Genomic DNA, 16,578 nt, shown 5'->3' on the forward strand with positions numbered 1-16,578 from the left:
GGTATCAGGTGCTAAAATGGAGTTAACTTCGTGCTGAGGGAGCAAACAATGTTGTGTTTTAGAAGATGTGAATTACGGGTCTCAAGCTTGTCCGTATGCTGATGATTCTCATACTGCATGCGAGCTGGAATTGGGTGCCGTGAGAATGATACATCAGCAAATTGAAAGAAGGGGGACAGGCGCGCACACGTGAACTGATCAAGAAGACCAGAGTAACACGTGTGCGCGCACGGTCAGGCGACCCATGGCTCACCTTATTCTTTCAGTGCGGCATGAGAGACGGCAGCTGCTCGAGTCTGTTCTGCCTGAGTGCGACTGGATCGCACTTGGAGATAATGAGGTGATTCAGAGGTTGTTGCAGTTGTGAGCAGTCCTCAATTTTGCCATGATGGGCTTGGCCCCATCTTTCAAGATGATCTTATGCACCATCCCCTTCAACTTCCCTGTCCTGTGCTGTCTGTCTGAGAAGGCACTCTGGATATTTCCTGACTTCCAACATAGTACCATGCCCACCCGTAACATAAATGTTTTTGATACTTGTGTGATTAAGCAAATTAATTAAAATATGATATTTTAGTGAAAGTATTGTCATATGTCATTAATTAGATTACACACAGCCCACATTTGCTAAGTGGATGTATGGTAGGTTTCAGATTTTAGAGGGTAACATGTTGTGTTATTAAGTATGTATATGTCTCTTCTTTTGATGAAATAGACTAGCATCTAAGCTACCACCCCACAGCCATTATGACCACCTTGGTAAAAGTCAGAGACCAGAGCTAAAGCAGAAAAAAAGCACTCTCATTGTTCATTTTAGTTCCTTGCCACAAACCGCATTTTCATATCCTACTGCAGCGTCATCCTCTATTGCACCCACCCAGACTCTTTACTCGGCCCTGGCCACACACTTCGCCGCCAAAACATAGGACATCCCGTCCTCCCTCGCCTCCGCACCCACTCATGCACCAACATCTCTTGGCCCCCCTCGGCCGCCCCAACCCCACCCCATCTTCTCTCCTCCCTCTCCCCTGTCACACCTGAGGAGGTCTCTAGACAAGTCCGGTCTATAAAAGCCTCTTCCAAACAGGTGGTCTCATGCTCCTCCAAAACCATCAAGGACAACATTGACACTCTCGCTCCAGCCTTGCAGACCTCTGTAACCTCTCCGTCGCCACTGGTGTTTTCCCCACTTCTCTCAAGCACTCTCTTGTGCACACTCTGCTAAAAAAAACTTCTGCGGGCCCTTCTATTCCGGCAAACTACCGCCCGATCACTATCACTCCTTTCCTGGGAAATCGCCTGGAGAAGTTAGCTATCTCTCAGCTTACCCTTCATACTGAATATGTTGGTTGTCTTCATGTCAATCAGTTTGGCTTTAGAGCATCTAGAGGCATAGAAACTGCTCTTCTGAGCAGATCTTCACAGCTGCTCTTAAACCTTGACTTTAACTCTCCCTCTGTCTTCATTCTTCTTGACCTCTCTTTTGCTTTCGATGCGGTAAACCACAACACACTGATCTCCCGTCTCCGTGATAACCTTCGCATCACAGATCAGGCCCCGGGGTGGCTTGCCTCCTTTCTCTCTGACCGTCCTTCCCAGGTGGAACTTGGGTCTTTTCTCTCTGCTATCACTGTCTCTACTTGTGGTGTCCCCCAGGGATCTAACCTATGCCCCTGGTTTTTCAATGTCTACATGGCACCTCTGGCCCGCAGGATCTCTGCCTTTACCTCCAACTTTCAGTGTTATGCGGATGACACACAGCTCACTTTCAGGCTACCCCAGGCCTCCTCCTCCTCGCTCATTCCTGACTGTCTGTCAGCAATTCAGTCTTGGTGTGCTGTGAACGATCTCTGCTTTAATGCCAGCAAGACAGAGATTGTCCTCATTGGGACCCCTGCTCCCGCCTTCACACACTCACTCTGGCCGACCTCCCTTGGCCCTGCACCCTCACTGAGCAATAAAGGGGCCCTGGATCATTTTATTCTAGTGAGCAAAAAATCTGGGGGTCATCTTCGACTCCACTCTCTCCTTCTCCTCTCACATCTTGGACATCTCTAAAAAGTCCCACTACCAGCTGCAACGCCTCAGAAGCATACTACCTTTTCTCACTTTCCGCCAGAGGCTGTCGCCAGAGCCCTGGTCCTCTCTAGACTGGACTACTGCAACAGTCTCTTTCTCAATCTGCTTACTTCTACTCTCCTACTTCTACAACACACCCAGAACAGAACTGCAAGACTTATCGTTGGCCTCAAGCTCAGGGACAGCATCTCTCTGGAACTGAAATCGCTCCACTGGCTCCCCGTGGCTGCAAGGATGAAGACCCTCTGCATAGTCCACAAGGCTTTCTGGGGCCGGGGCCCACATTATCTACAACTCTCTCTCCTTAAATACTCTCGTTCTAAGCCCTCAGTTCGTCCTCTTGCAACTCTCTGCGGGTGAGCTGTTTTTTCCAAACAGAGATTTGGGGGTAGATCATTATCCTCTGCAGGTGCTTCCCTCTGGAACAACCTCCCTGCCCCTCTCAGTCTTGAGCCTGATTTCCTTAAGTTCTGGAAACTCCACAAGACCTTCCTCATCTCTTCCACTTTCTCTCTCCCTCTCCCTTGGTAACCTCCTCCTTCTCTTCCCTAACTCTGCTCTGTTTTTGCTGACTGGTCACCTGGTGCACCTACACAGCCTCACAGGTCCCAGGTTCCCCCGCCAGTCTTTGCACTTGCCCCCGGGCCTCTGCACTCTGCTCACCACTACTGAACTTCTTGAATTCGTTCAATGAAAATGGTAATCTCTCCACGCTTAACCCAGGGAACTGTTTGACTAAGGCACACTTGTTCCCCTCCCATGGACTTCCTGTCTGCGCACTTACATTACCTAGAATGCACTAGGCCTAGTTCGCCTGGCCTAGTACGGTAGTAATTGTTTCTGTATGTCTTCACCTTCTCCCCCCCGCCCATCTCCTCACTCTTTGTCATGCACTTGCACTATCTGAAATGTCGCTGGCCTAGTACGGTAGTCTATGTGGATGGTATGTTCTCTCCCTCTCCTCCCCCGTTCGTCATACTTACTGTCATGCACGTCACTAGTAGTAATGCCGCCAAGCCTAGTATGCTAGTCATTTTTTGTTAGATTGTTTCGGAAACTTCAAGGCCTAAAAATGACTCTGTGTTCCCTTGTTCCCTTCCCGCCTTCTAGCGCTTTGAAGCAAACTTGTGTATAAGCGCTTTACAAATAAACAATTACAAACCAGAGTATTTCATCCAGGCTTCCAAGTAGTGCTATTGAAGTGCACATACTTTAAGTTGGTCATCTGAATCTGTTCTTCTGTTGGACTCTCCTCTATGGATCCTGGTAGCAGTAACTTGTAGGTTTCAAGAAGATCCAGAGTTATTGTCATAAACCTAGAGCTGGGCGATGGGTGGAGAAGAATAAATGGGAGCATGAAGCCCTGATTTAAAAGGGATAGCTGTAGGGTTGGATTGTGTTGTGTACTAAGCAGAAAGATGAAGAGAAGGATTGCCCTACACTGGTTAACAGAAACACCTTGATGGCTGACGTGTTGTCACAAATGTGTCTTTTGCTTTTGAGGCTGCATTTTAAATTCTGGAAGCTTTCTGCTGCCTGCCCCTTTATTCAATGGTGTAGCCGACATGTGGGCTCATATAGTTCGAAAATCTTCGAAAGCCCTGGATGTATCTTCAATTGTCCTTATAGAAAAGTGCACAATTAGCCTAGAAAGTCTTTTCAGCATTGAGGCTTTGCATTCATTATAGCCAGAGGTGCTGCTGTCTGAGCCTAAAGCATGCAGCTTGATGAGTTCGTCATTGATGCTATCTGGAAACAGTTTCTTGTTTCTTTCCATCAAAAGGGAAGAACTTTAGTGGATCATAACAAGGTATTTTCACTTATTACCACACTTAACGCCTCATTACAAGTTTGGGGGTATTTCAGCTGTAAATCCACCAAAACGGATTTACTGTTACCGCCATGGTCCTGCAGAATTACCGCTGGACTACAAGTGGTGGTACGTGGTGTAAGTCCCTATTTATTGGTGCTCCTAGGACTCCATAGGGATTTTGGCAGAATTACCACTGGCAGTAATTCCACCGATTTGGCTGTGTTTTGGTAGTAAGATGGAGGAATTACCTCCTGCATTCTGCTCGAGGTGTTTCCTCCACCTTACTACCAAACCTGTAGTTTGGCGGTGTGGTAATGAGACGGTAATACAGTGGTAACTCTGCCCTACGGCCTCATGAGTTTGGATGTGCAGTCAAAGACGGTGGTAATGCAGTGGTATCTGAGTAACCACTGTATTACTGCTGCAAACTATGGGTTTGGAGGTAAGGCGGAGGAAAATGCTGTAGGTAATTCCTTCCGTTTACCACCAACTAACTACCAAATTGGCAGAATTTCTGCCGGTGTAATTACCGTCTGTTGTAATTCCGCCAAAATTCCTATGGACTCCAATAAATGGGGACTAACACCATCTACCACCACTTGTAATCCGGCTGTAATTCCACCAGACCATGCAGCACTAACAGTAAGTCTGCCGCAGTAATGCCACCAATTCTGCAAATTTTTCAGCGTTGAGTGGTAAGATTTACCTCCAGGGATTTGCTGGACGTAAATCTTCCCTAGTGGTAAAATTGGAGGTAACTCAGTTACCTCCAATTTTACCACTTGCTGCCATCCTCGCAATGAAGCCCAGTTTCTAAATGTGCTAGTGCAAGTGGTCCTACTTGAAGAGCACCAAACCTAACCACACTTTGTCATCACAACCAGCGAACATTAGGTCAGCTTTAGTCATTCATAGTTGTAAGGCAGAATTTTGGCAAAACTTTTTTCGAGTAGAGACATGAAATCTAACTTTAATCCAACATGTCCTCAGCTGTTTGTATGGATGCTAAAACAATGAAAGATTGTGATGTATAGTGTGAAAAGACATACAAATGTTTTGTATGACATATGTCATGTTTGGTATCAATCTTTCGGTTAATCACTAGTTTTGAATCAGGCTTTTTCCAGATGAAAATAGAGGTGTGATACAGTCTGATTTTAACAGAATGTCTATTCTTCCACTGATCAAAGACAGTAGGACTGAGTCCAGCAAACTTGAAGGACTGATTCTTTAAGATTGAAGTTTAAAACGTTGGCTTAAATGACTTTCTTCTTCCGCTTCCCCAAAATTGATTGAGTTCTGAATCTGTGTCAGGATGCTGAGATGGGCCTAGTGTAAAATGTGTCAGGAAACATGGTGAGGTGGATGTTCTGTGCCTGGCTGTAGAAAAAGCCTGCCTAGGCAATGCTTTGCCAGAGTGTGGCTGAGGGTACCAGAATTGGAGCAGATGCAGGGGTCACAAGGGGCAATCTTACTGGTTGAATTTCGCTGATTACATTTGTGAAGTAGTCCCTTTCTACTATCAGATAACATGAACTTCGTCCATTCCTACGGTACAGATGCATTATCTCAGATGATCAAGACTATTCCAATAGAGCAAGACAGCTCCCAGACAAATTCCTCAACCGTGGTTATAATCCAGATTCTGTTCAAGAATGTGCCCAGAAAGCCATGAACATTACAAGAACAGAGGCCTTAAGTCCCAAAAATCGCACACCAAAAAACGACCTGGTATATGTGACCACATACTCTCAGCAGAGTCCCAAGATAAAGAAATTCATTAGACGCAACTGGAAAACTTTATCACTGGATCCAACACTAGCACGATTGTTTCCAACTCCCCCTCTCTGTGCACATTGCAAGAGTAAATCTATACCAGACAAACCTTGCAACTTTAAAGGCACTTTACCATGCAACAATTGCAATAATTGTCATAATGTGATTAAAGGAAAGACCATCACACATCCCCACAAAGGCTACAACATTGCCCTTCACCACACTTCCACCTGTGACTCCAGAAATGTAATTTATGGCATTAAATGCCTACATGGCCTTTATTATGTTGACATGACTTCAAGGAAAGCCAAAACACACTGGACTGAGCACAAATCCAATGTCAGACAAATATCAGAAAGATCACCAGTCGCACAGCATTTCAGAACGTTTGACACACCATTGCCCAAATGCAATTCATTATTCTTGAACAGATATGCCTACCCAGGAGGGGTGGAAACGTTACCAGATTATTGTTACAAAGAGAGATCTACTGGATTGATCGGCTTGACTCTATGTTCCCACTTGGGATGAATGTTGATTGGGATTTAAGTTGTCATTTGTAATTCAAGTGCTATTTAAATTACATCCTGTATTTACCTGCCTTTTAACATCATATACTCCTGAATGATTATGCTTACCCTACATCTATGTAAGATTTATTATGTTCTCTGAGATATTTGAAAGGTTGAGACAATAATGTAGTCGCGTCTATTCACCTTAGACAATAATGGTCATGTTGAAACATTTGAAGTGCTTCAACAAACGTTTCACTGACAATTGTCGCAGCCATTTGCTGTTTTTATTCATCCATTTGAATTGAAACTATGATATCCACCTTGAATTCTCACACTTAGTAGATCCATTATTCAGTTACACACACCATTCCTCAGACATCCACTCAAACATCGCGGTCTGCTTTACAAGCTTGCCAGACATCATATTTAACAGGACACATAAACGCATGCGCGCATTGCCCTGACTACACAGATCAACATCGCTCAACGCAAAAGGACAGACATTCCTGCGCTTCGCTTGCCAGACAGATCTCCACAAAATCAAGTAAGCACCTCTAAAGGCCCTCCCTATTTGGCCACACTTGTTCTGTTTATCTAAATCCCTGAGTCACTATTTGTCAGATGCAACAGCACAATTTGGACTCCACGTCTAGACTCCCACGTTACAGCATGCCGTTCACACAATGTTTTCCCCAAGTAAGGAGCACACCATACTCCGTATTAGTTTAGATACTCACTGCTACTATCCAGGATCTCCTGCCAGAGAACTGTTCAACTAATTCAATCAGTTAAAAGATGTCACCACCCATTATCAGTTACTGTGGATGATGACAACGTCTCGAAGTACAATCCACTTAAGTGAATCACGCTTCCCGATATACACGGTGAGTGCAATGCTCAAGTATCTGAACTCACCCTTACTTATTATACCAGCTTCCAGAAACTAGTGGTCTAGACGTGGGACCCAGCGCTACACTTTAGCAACTGAGCCCATGCCAGAGCACTCAATGCAAAGAGTTTTGAAATGTATCTGTCACATAGCTCATTCTTTAAACAGCCCCCCGCCACCCCTATTGTTGCCTTTTACAGTGCGAACTAGCAGCATTGGAAATAACATCTGACAAGCGTAGCCAGACACTGAACTTCCCACAATTGGCATTTCTCAGTGAAACTGCAGGTTAGTCTCAACTCTTAACTCTTCACAGGTCGTGAAGTATTTCTTAGATTTAAAGTTTTACTTACACATTATTATCATCTTTATTTTAGTTGAGAAAAACAGATATCCTCTACCTGATGAAGGGCATGATCGCCCAAAATGCATGGTACTGCACACACACAGACACATTAGGACACAGCAACTTGTCCCAAAGCAATAATCTTCTTGACAGTGATATCTGTCTTTATTAAGAAATCCTCCTTGATTGTCACTGTATATTTATCATGATCACGCATATTTACAAAGAATGCCTATGAAATGATGATGCACATGTTTTGTAAGTCTTGTTAACCATTATGTTTATCAACGAAATAGGTTGGTAATTTGTATATTGTCTAATTGATGAACATATTATTTTTTCTGAACTAACCCACAATTAAAATATTGCACTTTGTCAAACTGTTTCATTTTTGGTTGAATGTCAACAGGCAAGGTTTGCCGCTAGTGTGCCCTGGTCTTGTTCCTAAATTTTTGTGGGACCTTTTTCTCTCAAACTAGTTGGGATACATACCTTGGATGCTTCAGCAGTAAGTTCCTCCATCGGCCAATCAGTTATGCTAGTATGAGAGTTAACAGTGACCAGGGAAGGGTGAGAGGCAGCACCAGTCCCAGACACTCCATTCTGAGAATAGAACCACATGGATATTTTGTTTTTGGTGGAATGTAAGACTTTTTGCTGTTGAATCTGGGCAACTTGAGGAACAGTTGCTAAGACTGACAAGAACTGTTTTCTTTGAGAGAAACTGTTACTTCTAACCATTGGATCCAGATCCAGGAGGGATTCCTGGGACAACCAGAGACACCATTGGGAAGAACCAAGAGGGTAGGGCACTCCACCTATTTTTTTTACATTTTGTTAAGCGGCAGGACCAGTTTAGTGGATAGGTTATTCCGAGGACTACTTTTGATTTTGACAATAGACAAGCACCTTAGTTTAATGTTGTTAGGAAGGGACCTCCCTTTTAGCAGTACTGTCAGTGAGCCGTTTTTCCTTTTATTGAAATAAAACAATGTTTAAACCATGTTCTCTGGTCCGAGTCCTTCTTCTGGCGTGCCAGACAAGACATTTCAACAAATCAGAACATTCCACAGAGCAATTGAGGTTTAGATATTAGAAATGATGCTATGCAATCCACAGGGTAGAGATAGAGCCGCACATTGAAACAAGGGGAAATATGTTGTATCCGTTTTTTAAAACCAAGGCCTTACTGAAAATATCAAGTTTCAAGTAAGTAGCAAACACTGCGGGTACTGTTACTGTATAGCCAATGAACATGTCCTATGCATTAGGTACCTGTAAAATAATAGGGCCTCCACCTGGAGTGTATGGCGAAGAAAACTTCAGCATCTGCCTGTGTGCAATCCAAAACAATATACAAACATGACACAATGGATTGGAATTTAACCACACTGGCAGTACAATAATAAATACTAAAAAGTCACAAGGAAAGTGATGTAAAGCCTCCCTGTAGTGTCTTTTGTTAATTGTTCTTTTCCAACTCGGTGACACATAAGGCACCTATTTTCATGAATTATAGATGCACATAAACAGTAGTTGCAGGCCCTTTGCCCCAAATGAGTTACTTTAAAACACAAGTGTGTCTGTGCAATGGTGTTAATAAATATGTGCCCGGCAACAGATGTTCCAAGTTGTCAGTCTATCCTCTAGAACACATCATTTTTCTTTCATGCAGTATTTGTGGAACAATAGCATGCAGTATGTTAGTGTTCATTTAATTTCTAAGTATCTCTACAATTGGTTTATAAGCCACAGAACGTCAAAGATATAGTTGTTTGACCATGTTTGGTCAAGTGGGAAATCTGGGAGTGATCCTAGACCTTCCAATTTCAGAGTTGGCAGCTTTTCATTTACTCTCCTTTATTACCTATCCTCTCTTCTCTTCCTTTTCCACTCACCATTCTTACTTCTTTCGTTTCTCACCTTTCACCACATTGCCCTCTGCTCCTACCTGCTTCCCCGTATCCCATTTACCTATGGTCGTTTGAGTATGTTCCTTTTGGGTATGCATAGACGGAGAAGCTATCGAAAGAATTACAATCAAAGGCAATTCCATGATGGTGCAGATGGGCGATACCACCTGCGTGTGGGTGGGGATGTACTTCTATGGTGTGAGTTGCATGTGTGTGGTTTTATGGGATTGCCCCTTTGAGGTGTGGCCACAGTGTGGTGCTATGCCTGCTTAGAGATTGTTGTGGATGTAGAGTGGGAGAGTGGGTTGAGTGTTGCAATTTCTGGTTTGTTTGGATAGTGTGCAGAGATGTTCGGATAGATAGTGTGGGGATGTTGCTCTGAGAGTAGTGCTATGCCTGTGAGGATGCGGCTGGGCTAGATTCCTAAACAATATAATTTAAAAGATACCCAATTTGTAATTATTGCAAATGCTGCATGAGTCAATTATGGCTAGCTAATCCAGTCTAGCAGTCTTTAATATTACTAATGTGTTAGGTCAGAATTGCTAATCATCTGTCTCCTCTCACTTCTGCTAATCACTGGTCAATAGATCCTAATAACAAATCCCCTACCTACTCATTAGTAATGTTAACCATGCCTTATGTGGAAGCTTTCTAACGACCTACCGGCTCCATTAGTGCTGGTCTCGTGCTTACTTGTCAATATTGCAAATTCTGCTTCATGACCTCATTCCTAATCATGTATAATGGCCTTTCTTTCTAATCCTGTCTCACATCGTTATTGCTCTTTGAGAGAGAGAGTGGTATGGGCCTTAAAGTCTCACGAGAAAAATGTGTTTAACAAGCAATGTTAGAAACAATCTTAAACTGCCTTAAACTATTTATGCCTGCTTGCCTGCTTGCCTGCTCTGTGACTGTGTTTGATAGTGGAACATATTGCACAGTAATCCATGGTTTGTGGGGAATATTTTGTTTGACAGATGATTTTGCATGGCTGTGTTTCCTTCAGTCAAGTCTGACAGCAGCCATTACCTATTATTTTAAGAAGTGTCCTGCAGTGGTCAGTCAAGTCTACTATTGATAATTCATAACATGACCTATTGCCCCATTTGAAGCAGTGGGAAAGATGGCTGCATCCTGGAGACAACTGAAGAGATCACATTTGGGGCTATCTAACATTTTTTTATAAGCCTTATAGTGTCATCCAAGGCTTCAATGTATTAACATAAAATGATCCAGGGCCCATTTATTGCTCAGATGATTCCCACCCTAAGAGGAAAGAATAACCTGAAAGTCTAAAAAAGGCCCAGCACTGGAGAAAATCCCCTGATGTGGAACTTGAGCCATTAGAGCACTAGTTTAAAAAGAATTATAGTGTAAATATCGGAAAGCAAAAACGATGGCCACATATCCAGGGTTCCATGTGTTAATATCCCTGCAAAAAGATCGCCATACAAATATATTGCCATATTTTTGCAGCAATATTAAGGCATGGAACCTGCATGGGGACACCCCTGCAACCACCCTATTATTTTAAAAGGAGCAGGGGACACCCCCGCAACCCCCGCTCCCAAAAACCCTGATATTATCCCCGTTCCAGACGACCATATATACGGCGATATTTTTGGTGGGGATAATATTACCTGATACCATATCCAGGTACAGCAAGTGCAGATCGGCTAAATCACACCATGGTTGTAGATCTGCCGTTGTAAGACAGGGCTATGTGGAATGTGTGGGATGCCAGAAGGTTGTGTACGCGTGCCCATAATACCAGAAGAAAAGGTTCTGAAGCACAAGAAACAAGTACAAAAGGAGTGCTTGGAGCTATGGAGTGCCCAAGGGGATTCTGACCTTTTGTCCTTGTGCCTCTCTCCATCTGCTTATTAGACATATATGCTAGTACATCTTTCCATCTCTTAAGTGAAAGGGAGTATACAACCCATGTTAGAACCTATGTGTTAATTATTGTAGTGGTTGTTTTGCACCAATAGCCCTTAGCTCCTGTCCCCTAGGCAGCCACCTTCCAACATCGTTGTGTGTAGTAAAGCCCTGACGAGTTAGTAGGATCTCCAGTCTTCATACTTGCCAGTTGCGGACATACTATCATGACGGGAACAAGGGACTTCTTGTACCAGTAAAATGCCTACGAGAGCACCCAGTCTTGACCCCAAATCATAGACTCTTTTATATTATATTCTAACTTCTCTAAATTGTTTTTCAATGTAGCTGTGCAAAAAAACTCCACAAGAATAGCCGTTTCAGAGTAGAGCGTTTCCGAATGGATGTTGCATGGATCATATTCCGCTTTCAGTAGGCAAAACGCCCACCCCCTTCAAACCCATTATGCAGCACCATATCTTCTTGCACAAGGGGTTGAGGATCTGAAGCAGCAGATGTCATCTGTTGCAGACTGGGAAGTAGATATATTGCGATATGACCATATAGTCCGCAAACACTACCGCGTGGGTGCAAATTCTACAGCAAAAGCACAAGTTGGCCAAGAAAATGAAATGTCACTTACCTCGAAAAGTCTTACCCAGCATGTGCCCCCTATTCCTTCCACATCCAAGGAAATAAGAAGGACATCAAGGACTAGGAAATTCATTGACTTTATGGCTCAATGAAAAGCAGGCATCTTCTGTGTGTTGTTAGCATGCGGCTATTTTGAAGACGCACAAACAAATCTGAATGCTTATGAACCTTGTATTAGCAGTACTACTGATATATATATATATATATATATATATATATATTCAATGAAAAAACATAGTTAAACGGACGTTATGGTTAAGTTGCACTAATAGAAACCTATGAAATTCATTGAAAAAACATTGTTAAAGAGACGTTATCGTTACAAGTAAAACCGAAAAACCTCAGAAATTTGCCAGTTATGGTAAGCTAAGCACCCATAACTCACGCCACCACCGTGCACTGCTAAGACTAACACCCAGGACATCAAAGATGACATCACAAATGTCACATCACTGATGACATCATATGTGAAATTAATTTTGATGAAAAGTCCTTTTCCAAGATGGCCACCATGGAAAGGGAAGGCAGGGTTTCATACAGGGCACCTCTTCACTTTCCATGGCAGCCTGCAGAAGGCGAACAGAGAACCCTATGACCATATTTCCAAAAGCACATTTTTCTTCCCTTTCGACACTATCCCACTTTCGAATAACTTTGCCACAAAGCCGGTCCCAGGGGGACATGGTCACTTTAACCCCATGTGTTGTCCCTCGTGGTCATGTCCAGCAGCCAGATTATCCGGATCATGACCTTATTCCATGACCCAGACAATGTGGTCACTGCCCATGGCCACAGGCTACACCTCAGTCACCAAAGGTATATCTCTATTTTTTGTACCTACATTATGAAACTTGTCAAAAAATAAAACACGGGCATATTTGCAAAACCATGCTTTAAGGTCCTTGCCAATGCTCCTTACACATGTTTGGTGGAAAAGTGTCAAATGTATGCACATACAATAGTCATTTAACTTAGCCCCAACTTGACAAAATCCATTCAGATTGTACAAAAACATTTATATCTAGATCTAAAATCTTTTTGCAAACTTTTGTATAGATTGGTCAAATTGCACCACATTTATAAGCCGTTACAATATTTTGGGACCCTTTGTGTAGATTCGTCAAATGGCACCACATTTATAAGCCGTTACAATATTTTGGGACCCCCTCTCTAATTTTGCCCCCTATTGACAGAATCCCACCAAACTTTGCAAACTCGTTCTGAATCGGGTCGAGAATATATTTGCAAAGTTTCATGCAGTTTCATTAAGTGGTGCCAATGTTATAAGCCATCCAAGAACTGCTTTTCACCAACCCTGTAATGCAGAGGTGTCCGCAAACTTCACAGGACTGTTCGCGAACATCAGGACTGTTCGCTGACTTTTACGGTGAAAAACACCCGTTTTTTTTGCTTCTTTTAGCCATATCCCATCCCATCCTCAACACCCCTCACCTCCCCAGAGATTATTTGATAAGTTTGACAAGTGCAATGTTGTGTTTTTTAATATGTTTTTACTGCAATGTTCGTGGACACCGGCCGCTGTCTGCGAATCCAAGATGGCGGATGTTTCCAAAAATCTGATGCACTTCGTGCTTTTCACCACCCAATCAGTAGGCACGTCTGATGTCTGCGGACACCACATTGCCTTCTAAGCCAATCAGAGTCTGGTCCACGGACCGAACAGGGAAATGAGTCCGCGGACAGGACACAGATATCAATAATAATTTTTACTTACTTTTTGGCCGTTTTAAAAAAACTACTGGACAGATTTACACCAAATCAACAAAAGCACGCTTTTGGGACAAAGCTGTCGCTCCTGACGCAAATTTGGTGAAAATCCATCCAGCGGTTTGGGCTGTAGGCATGAGCAAAGGTTTTTTCCCATTATGTCTATGGGAAAAAAAACTATTTTGGAAACCCCCCTACAACTTCGCCCCCCCCCTTGACGAAACCTCACCAAACTTGGCAAAAAATAATTCAGAGTGGGCCATATACTTTTTTGCAAAGTTTTGTGACGATTCGTCCACAGGGAGCGAAGTTATAAGCCGCCCAAAAAGTGCTCTTACTATGAGTTGAGCAACTTATCTATAACTACATGTCCGCTACCGCAGGCCGTGTAATATAGCTGTGTGCTTTAGACACTGTAAAATATATTGGCTACTGCAGGCCATAATTAACCACTTTGTTACTGACGGTGTTCTTTATTATCTGTGCAACTTATTCATCGAACAGCTTTGGTTTTCTGTGTGCAGTGACTTAAGGTACTGGTCTGTTGATGTGCAAGCAAGTACTGAAGTTTTCTTGTTGTAGCCAATGAGCCATTTGTGCAGGCAAGGGTATGTGATAGGGTAAGTTGTTTAAAATGGCAAACCCTCGGTCAAATGCTTCTTTTAAAATGCTGCACATGTCTCCCATTGCTTGTTCAGGTCAGTGTGGTGTCCAATTAGAAGTTGTGTTGGTCCAGCTTCCCAATGATGCTTTCATGATTGTTCTGACTTCTGTGATTGGCATTCTCCATTGGTATTGTGGTACAACCCTTCTGGTAATCAGCAGCTGAAAAGATATATAGAGGCACACCATACTCAGTGTTATTTCTGGTTTAGTGAAAACAATCCACCTTATGGACAAAGTACGATAGTTTCCAGACGCATCAGCCACAAAAGGAGGGATGCAACCATATCCTACTCATTAGCTTTCAAGGAAAAGCTACTTAATTCTAGTTCACTATCATTGATATCGTCATTAAATTCATAATAAACACTTAATAGCGCCTGCAATCGGAGAGATCTTGGAACACTTAATTAAAATGTAACTTCCAAACACGTCCAAACAAACTGCTATAGTGGACGTTTTTTTCTTTAAAAAGAGTGAAGTTCCTACCTTCAAAAAGGTAAAGTCCACAAACATTTGGAATGACAATATTAGTTTTCCTATCAACACCCCAAAACAATAGAAATACAATCTACAAATGCTGGGAATAAAAACGTCAAGTTGCAAACAGTCCAAACCAACAGTTTCCCTAATATGAAGTCCATTCCAGTACAAATGAAACATTAACTCATGTCAACTACTCATGTCAACTCATGTCTACTACCTAATACTTAAAACGAATACTGTGATAGTGTGAATTAATGTTTCATGTACAAACTGGACTGCATTGCCACGATGCACACGGTAAACAGGTATTCCCTGACCTCATCCATTCCAACACCCCGAATGAAAATACAAGAGGTGAGAGGTTACCTAAAAAAGAACAAGTTACTTCTTACCTTGTAACGTTCTTTCGACTGGATGTTCCTCCGACGTATTCCTCATCTTAGATATCTCCTTCCAGCTCTGCAAGCCTCGGAAAATTTTTTCTCTCTAGAGGGCGCTGCGCGTCGACGTCCTCCGAGTCGGTGTCCCTCGACAGCCGCCGTATCGACGTCATCCTGCCTATAAAGGACGCGCGCAGCGTCCGTTGCTCAGTTCCGTTTTGTAGCCCACAATAATTCTTTCTGGACTAGACTAATCACCCTGAAGGAGCGTAAGCTGCAACAACAAGGGAAGTAGAACTGCAGGGATGGATGGGAGGGTTGATGAGGAATACGTCGGAGGAACATCCCGTCAAAAGAACGTTACAAGGTAAGAAGTAACTTGTTCTTCGAAGGGATTGTGTCCTCTGACGTATTCCTCATCTTAGATAGGCTCCCATAGCAGTATTCTATTATTGGAGGAGGGAGTACTGACTTCACGCTGTCTTCTACTGATGAATAGAATGTAGTACAGCCCTTCCAAACCTAGTCTCTTGACTGGAGGAGGAATCCAAGTTGTAAAATCGTGTAAAGGTATGGACAGACGACCATGTAGCGGCCGCACAGATGTCTTTAACCGGCACACCTCTTTTGAGGGCCGATGAAGCTGCAATACCTCTGGTCGAATGAGCCCTAAGGTTTTGAGGGGGCACTTTCCCTGCCAGTTTATAACATTCCAGAATGGCCAGAATGATCCATCTGGAAATGGTCTGCTTAGTTATTGGTAACCCCAGCTTGTGACCTGTGTAACCTACAAACAGCTGGTCTGCCTGTCTTATCCTGGCTAGTCTACTGATGTAAAAACTTAAAGCCCTTCTAGGGTCTAGCCTGTGTAACCTCTCTTCCTCTTTCCCCGGATGAGGAGGAGGATAGAAAGATGATAGGGTAATCTTCTGAGTGATATGGAATTCAGAAACCACCTTTGGGAGGAAATTAGGCTTCACTTGCAGGACAACTTTGTCTTTGTGAAAGATTGTGTGAGGGGGTTTACAAGAAAGAGCTTGTAATTCGCTCACCCTTCTAGCAGATGTAAGTGCTATTAATAAAACAGTTTTAAGGGTAAGGAATCTTAACGAACAAGAATGGAGTGGTTCGAAAGGTGTGCCCATCAGAAAAGTTAGGACTAAGTTTAAATCCCATAGGGGAACTTGGAATGGTCTTGGGGGATAAACATTGGTTAACCCCTTTAGAAACTGTATTACCAAGGGTAACTTGAAATAGGATGGTTCTTCCGCAGTGCGTTTAAAGATGGATAACGCTGCGAGATAGCCCTTAATGGTGCCAACTTGAAGGCCTGAATTCGCCAAATATAGTAGGAAGGACAAAACCATTGGAGTACCAGATGAAAAAGGGTTGATATTCTGTTCTCTACACCAGCTGCAAAATCTGTTCCAACGGCAGCGGTATAAAGACTTTGGT

The 16,578-nt window shown here is 43.1% G+C and overlaps 1 protein-coding gene across 3 annotated transcripts in view; it reads right to left on the minus strand.

Moving 5' to 3' along the window:
• Positions 1–14,039: 14,039 nt before the first annotated feature.
• Positions 14,040–16,578, minus strand: part of LOC138516192 (basic proline-rich protein-like) — a 199,181-nt gene continuing 196,642 nt past the window's right edge. For all 3 annotated transcript variants that reach the window (XM_069631130.1, XM_069631132.1, XM_069631131.1), the window contains one exon: positions 14,040–14,419. The gene's annotated coding sequence lies outside the window, so the exon portion shown is untranslated. The remainder of the gene's footprint in view (positions 14,420–16,578) is intronic.

The sequence above is a fragment of the Ambystoma mexicanum genome, chromosome 6q, assembly GCF_040938575.1.
Source record: "Ambystoma mexicanum isolate Mex_15411 chromosome 6q, UKY_AmexF1_1, whole genome shotgun sequence".
In the NCBI taxonomy this organism is placed as follows: domain Eukaryota; kingdom Metazoa; phylum Chordata; class Amphibia; order Caudata; family Ambystomatidae; genus Ambystoma; species Ambystoma mexicanum.